Raw genomic sequence first — 7,368 nt, 5'->3', positions numbered from 1 at the left:
CCTGAACAATGTGTCCTCAGTGAAGGACTCAGCTTTGTTCCTTTCTGTCACCACATTAATGGCTTTCAACGTTTGTGCAATATTGAGCTTGTCTTCCCTCGCCTTCACCTCTGTGCTCACTTCTTGGCCAGGAGTTCCTCCCCATATTCATCAAAACCTTCACTCCCCCCCCCCCCCCCCCCCCCTCCAATTCTCTCCCTCCACCTGCACCCCTCTGACTTTCTCTTGATCATTTTATGGAACTGTGGTATGCTATCAGCTGTTCCAATTTCTCTGTTCACTCACTCTAACCAGTCTCCCTCTGAAATTGCTGTACTTTGTTTCTCAGGTCTCAACCTGGTCCAGGGGGTGCCCTGGTATTGAAATGGAAGATACTTGGAGCAAACTTGCATTTCTAAGTCAGGTTTTCTCACCATGTTGGCAAGTTTGGTAAGCTAGGAACCTGAAGAGATATTTTCCAGTCACACTATTATAAACCTCTGGAGCAGATGGGAGCTGAACCCAGGCTTTTATAATTCAAGGGTTAGATTTAGATTACTTACAGTGTGGAAACAGGCCCTTCGGCCCAACAAGTCCACACCGACCCGCCGAAGAGCAACCCAACCAGAACCATTCCCCTACATTTATCCCTTCACCTAACACTACAGGCAATTTAGCATGGCCAATTCACCTAACCTGCACATTTTTTGACTGTGGGAGGAAACCGGAGCACTCGGAGGAAACCCACACAGATACGGGAAAAATGTGCTAACTCCACAAGGACAGTTGCCCGAGGCTGGAATTGAACCCGGGTCTCTGGCGCTGTGAGGCAGTAGTGCTAACCACCGCGCCGCTCACAGGTTAGGAAGGATCATTACCATTCCACCAAAAAAAAACCCTGAGCTGAATACTGATGAGATAAGATGGAATACTTTCCACTTGCCTGGATGGGTGCAGCTCTAACAACACTCAAGAAGCTTGACACCATCCAGGACAAAGCAGCGCGTTTGATGGAAACCACATCCAGAAGCATCCACTCTCTCCACTGACGCTCAGCAGCAGCAGTGTGCACTGTCTACAAGATGCACCGCAGACATCTGCCAAGGAGCCTTGCCTTTATTGGTCAGAGCATTGAGTCCAGGAGTTCTGAGGTCATGTTGCAGCTGTACAAGACATTGGTTAGGCCGCTTTTGGAATATTATGTGCAGTTCTGCAGTAAGGATGTTGTGAAACTTGAAAGGGTTCAGAAAAGATTTGCAAGAACGCTGCCAGTGTTGGAGGGTTTGAGCTGTAGGGAGAGATTGGATAGGCTGGAGCTGTTTTCCCTGGAGCGTTGGAGGCTGATGGGTGATCTTATTGAATTTGATAAAAACATGAGGGTAAATAGACAAGGTCTTTTCCCTGAGGTGGGGGAATCCAGAACTAAAGGGTATAGGTTTAGGGTGAGAGGGGAAAGATTTGAAAGGGATTCAAGGGGTAAATTTTCCACGCAGAGGGTGGTGCGTGTATGGAATGAGCTGCTGGAGGAAGTGGTGGAGACTAGTACAATTGCAACATTTAAAAGGCATCTGGATGGGTACATGAATGTGAAGGGTTTAGAGGAATATAAGCCAAGTGCTGGCAAATGGGACTAGATTAGTTTAGGATTCCAGTCGGCACAAACGAGTTAGACTGATGGGTTTCCATGCTGTACATCTCTTTAACTCTATGACAGCACCTTCCAAACCCACGATCACTTCCATTATGAAGGACAAAGGCAGCAGATACTTGGAAACATCACCACCTGCAAGTTCCCCTCCAAGCCACTCGTCATCCTGACCTGGAAATGTATCACCATTCCTTCACTGTCTCAGGGTCAAAATCCTGGAATTCCCACCCTAATGGCATTGTGGGTCAACCCACAGCAGGAGGACTGCAACAGTTCAAGAAGGCAGCTCACCACCACCTTCCCGTGGGCAACGAGAGACAGGCAATAAATGCTGGCCCAGCCAGAGACGCCACATCCTACATATGAATATAAATATAATAAGTTGGGCTGTTACCAAGGTGATAAACAAGCAATAATTATTGTCAATCAATAAATCATCACTGCCTAGTGCAGAGACTATCATTATTTTACTTTTATTTTTCTCATGTTTTATTTTGGAACTATGTGTGGAAATTAAGAATTAAACTTCGTACAGCAGCTTGTTTCAATGGAGAAGATAATCATAGAATCCCTAGAATGTGTAAGTCAGCCATTTGAACCATCAGGTCTACACCAACCTTTTGAAGATCATTCCACCCAGACCCACCCCCTTGCGTTTCCCATCCCTACCCCACCTAGCCTGCACATCCCTGGACACTATGACAATTTAGCACGGCAAATCCACCTAACCTGCACATCTTTGGACTATGGAAGGAAACCAGAGCACCTGGAGGAAATCCACACAGACAGTGGAAGAATGTACAACTCCACACAGACAGTCACCCGAGGCTGGAATCATCCTTGGTGTTGTGAGGCAGCAGTGCTAATCACTTAATTACTGATCAAAGGACATTGGAGACACATCAACCCTGGTTTGTAGCTATGCTCAAGGATTGCAGCTGATTGGATGGTGAATAGGTCAATCTAGGGAGGAGTCAGCTCTGCCTAAGATACAATACCTTTAATCTTCATTTTCCCTTGCGTGTTGTTGTCCCTGCATTCCCAATGTCCTTTCAGCCTCCCCCAGCCCTCGTTCTATTCAACACCTTCATATGATTGTTCATGTCCTCGTTTATTCCCAGACTCCTTGGCTTTGCAAATTGCCCTTGTTGGCCACTCCTTCATGTTGAGGTAGTTATCACCTGTGAGCATCCCGATTCCCACAGGTCCCTGACCTTCCTTCGCTGTATGAGATGCCCCACTTTGGTCTGGAATTGCCCCCTTTCCTTTTAATCATTCCCTGATTGACCCAGTCCAATGAACTCCAAACTCCAGACTTGTGCTTTCTGCTTTACCCAATACTGACAGAATCACAGAATTGTTCTGGTGAAGAAGGACCCTCTGTGTCTGTACTAGCTTGCTGGGCATTTTGACTTGTGCTAATCTTCCACCTTCCCCCATTAACCCTGCACATTGGCTCTATTTAAATAAACCAGTGCTTTCTCTAATGCTTCAGTGGAACCTGCTTTTAATACACACAAGGTAGTGCATTCCAGACTCCACAGACAGATAGAGAGCTTCCTGATAAGCTCCCTCACCACTAATACTGAAGGCCTGACTGATTGTGGCCAAGCCCCCAGACTGACTTGGCTAGACAGATCTGGCAGAGACCAGCCCAGACCCAGGCTCATATCACACCAACTGACTTATCTACAATCCCCGAGCTAGTTGTTCTTGATCTGTAGGACTGACTGCGGCCTAGTCCTGAAAGTAGACTGATTAGACTGACTGTCTGTGGCCAACCTACTGGACAGAAATCAGATGAGCTCCTTGACTGAATGTGGCGGCACACCCAGCTGACTGCAGCACCCCTTTCACTACACTGAGATATGGTTCCCTTTGATTTTCTGACATGGCCGTTTGGGTAAAGCACAGTGTGACATGTCAGTGGGTGGCACATGCTGTAGGTGTCTATCACTGATATGGCAAGATGCTGCACAACAATGTATCAGCCCCCTGACTGCTCAGAGTCCTGAACTGTGACAACAGCCTGTACTTTAGCATTGAAGAGTCCATGTAGGAAGGAGGAGGTAAGGCCTAGTGGTATTATCGCTGGACTGTTAACCCAGAGACCAAGATAATGTCCTGTGGACCTGGGCTTGAATCTTTCCACGGCAGGTGGTGACATTTGAAGTTAACAAAAATGTGGAATTAACAGTCTAATGACAACCGTGAAACCATTGTAGAAAAAACACAAATAGTTTGTTCAGGTTCTTTCGGGAAGGAAACTGCCATCCTTACCCAGTCTGTTCCACATGTGATTTCAGACCCAAAGCAATGACGTTGAGTCTTAACTGTCCTCTGGGCAATTAGGAATGGGCAATAAATGTTGACCTAATCAGTGACTCCCTCATCCCACAAATGAACTTTAGAAAAGACAGTCTTGAAGTAAACACATCAGTGAGTGCTTAGAAAGTAAGCCAAGAGCAATAAGATGCATCCTGTGTAGATCCCCTGTGCCTATATCCCTAATTGACCTAGTAGAAGCATGCAAGTCCCTGAGCTCTAAACCGAAGTGTTGAAAGGCAGGCGTGATGTGTGAGTTGGTCTGAAAGCAGCCACTGTGAGGCTAATAGTTTGGTGAAGCCCAGGTGTGTGGATGGAGGCTGGAAGAGGTCATTGTCCACGGAGTGTGCAGGGAACCGATAGTGATGCTGGAGTGGGATGAAGCCCCAGTAGGCAATGAGCAGCAACCACCCAGTAACCAATCTGACCTCCCCACCAGCTCAGTGAAATCATTCTTTACTGATCATTTCAAGATCTGAATGCTCTGTGGTGAGATGATTGCAGCAGCCATTTTAGGTCAGTTGTTGTCTTCTATTAAAAAGTCATTTTGGTCGAACTATGAAAATCAGAGTTGATTATTGATGGTCTGCTTTGTACTAACAGTGTGAGAATCTCAATATCCACATTTTGAATGGAAAATGCATTAAACCCTGCCGTGCTGTATTTAAACCCAGAACCGTGCTGTGGAACCTCACATTTCCATCTCCTATCAGGGAAGGTGGGGACAATTGGGAGCTGCATAGAAATAATGCAAGATTAGCTCATAATTAAATACAAATACATGAAACTCTGAACTTGCCATTCAAACCTTACAGGGAATATTAGATTTTTTTTCTCCAACATCGGGAACCTGATGTTTCATTCTTGCTGCATTTTCCTTATTTTTCTCTCTATTGCTCACATGTTCAAGGTAGTGGGAAATTACAGCCATTGAGTCAACAACTAACCATATTAAAAACAGACACAAAAGCATGGCCTCAATTAAAGACAAAAGGCAGCATGAACCTAGTCATGCCCTTTAGTAATAAATCAGTCTTGGAGCATTGAGTCCAAGTGCAGTCTTCAGCTAAAATGTGACCAAAGGTTCTGCATTCTTAGTTTTGTAAAACTTTGATGTTTCCCGTTATTAACTGTACCGAGCCAGCAACGTTTGCTGCAATTTGGGAGTTAGAGTTGATTGGAAAACAGGGGTTTCTCTGTGTTACAGGCTGAGGCACTGAGAGATAAAAATAGGAAGTTCTACAGCACCATCTCTGGGTGTAAATGCAGCACAACAGGATTTAACCCCTTACCCGGCAAAGACGAGTTTACTTGTCTTCACCTAATTTGTCTTTTTCAGAGTGCAACGAGTAAACTCGTCCAAAACATATAATTTCAAAAACATCCACAGATGAGTTTACACGTCAATTCTCGGCATTTCTGGGCCCTTCTCAGCTAGAAACGAGTATCCTCGGTGACTCATACGTCTGGTAGCTGTGTTCCTTCCGCCTCAGGCATTACAAGAAGCGTCGACGCACCGCTTTTGGGCACACACTGTCATTCGGTTTTTTCTGTTTTAGTTTACAAATTACGCCCCATTGACAAGCTCAGAAGATGACAATGAGTATGAACCTTCTATTAGAAACTTGGATACATCAGATGAGAGTGCAAGCTCATCCGATAATGGCTATTCTCTCTCAAGTGAGGAGGAGGAGGATGGACGAATTTGGTGTCGACATGTGGTGGCGGAAGAATGCATGCTTCCTCCACCACCATGCTTCCCATTCACTGGAAATCCTGGAATTTCAATTGATCAAGACACAGCTGATACGACTCCTTTGGATTTTTTAGTCTTTTATGTGACAACAGAATTATTGATCGAGTTGTGGACGAAGCTAATCGCTTTGCTGAACAAACTGGACAAAGAGATTGGATGTGGCGCCCTGTAACAAAGGCAGAAATTTGTGTGTTTTTCACCTTGAAAATGCTCGGGGGTATTGTGAAAATGCCAGATCAAGGAATGAACTGGTCGAAAGATGAACTACTTGAAAGACCAACTTTTTTTTTTGCCGAAAATGGTATCTTCAAAATAAAATTTCAAGTAAAATATTGGAAATAGATAAAAACAAAAGTTATTTCCATAATCAGCATTAAAAATACTGTAAAAAAAGTAATTAAAAAATTCGTCTGAAAATGAAACTTTTTTCCGAAAAAAGTCGCCGGGGAATGCATTTTCCATTTGAAATGTTGATATTGAGATTCTCACACTGTTAGTACAAAGCAGACCATCAATAATCAACCCTGATTTTAACAGCTAGACTGAAATGACTTTTTAATAGAAGACAAAAACTGACCTAAAATGGCTGCTGCAATCATCTCACCACATAGCACTCAGGTCTTGAAATGATCAGTAAAGAATGATTGCACTGAGCTGGAATTAACATTACTGTAAAGGGCATTGGGACACTTAATTATTTCCCCGACTTGATTCACACCTTTCTGTCCATTTTGCAAATCTTCTAGCTCAAAAATGGAACTAGACTCCGGAACATACACTGAACGAAACTTCAACAAATGTTTTTGAGCAGTAATGTGGTGAGAAGGAAACATCGATGTGTGAACAATAACCAGCAGGCACACTCCTTCTGTCTGTCTCTGTCAATGTCAAAGTCAATGTCAAAAGCAACCATTCATTAAGAACACAAAGATGCCTGCAAACATCACCATTTCGGAAGGAACAAAACAGCAGCTAAACAGATGGGGCTCGGGTCATTCTCACAACCCAAGGAGGGTCCTCTTGTAGGACAGTGGTAGTGTCTCTACCCCCTGGGCCACAAAACCTGGGTTCAACTCCAGATGTGTGTACTACCACGCCTGAAAGAGGTTCATTAGGGAAATATAAGCTTGTTAAAAAAAGAGTCCAAAAACTTTGAACTGCAATTGATGTTACCTTCCTGCTGGACTAAGCATCTTCCCCTATCTTTGTAAAACTCATTACCTGTGTCCGTGTTAGAGATTGATTTCACAATTTTTATTGTGTTGTCAGGACAGTAGGTAATAAAATTCTTCTTTCCAAAAAGATTTTCATTCAAAAATCTTTTAGAATCATAGAATCCCCGCAGTGTGGAAGCAGGCCATTCTGCCCATTGATTCACACCGACCCTCCGAAGACCATCCCATCCAGATGCATCCCTCTACCCTATTCCTGTAATCCTGCATGGCTAATCCACCTTGCCTGCACCTCCTTGGACACTATGGGCGATTTAGCATGGCCAAACCATCTAACCTGCACATCTTTGGATTGTTGGAGGAAACCTACACATAGACAGGGAGAACGTGCAAACTCCTCACAGTTGCCCTTTGGCGGAATTGAACCCGGGTCCCTGGCACTGTGAGGCAGCAGTGCTAACTGCTGAGCCACCATGTTACCCCAAAAT

Source organism: Hemiscyllium ocellatum, chromosome 28, assembly GCF_020745735.1.
Source record: "Hemiscyllium ocellatum isolate sHemOce1 chromosome 28, sHemOce1.pat.X.cur, whole genome shotgun sequence".
Classification (NCBI taxonomy): Eukaryota; Metazoa; Chordata; class Chondrichthyes; order Orectolobiformes; family Hemiscylliidae; genus Hemiscyllium; species Hemiscyllium ocellatum.
The sequence above is the reverse complement of the archived record's forward strand: the minus strand, read 5'-3'. Positions refer to the sequence as shown.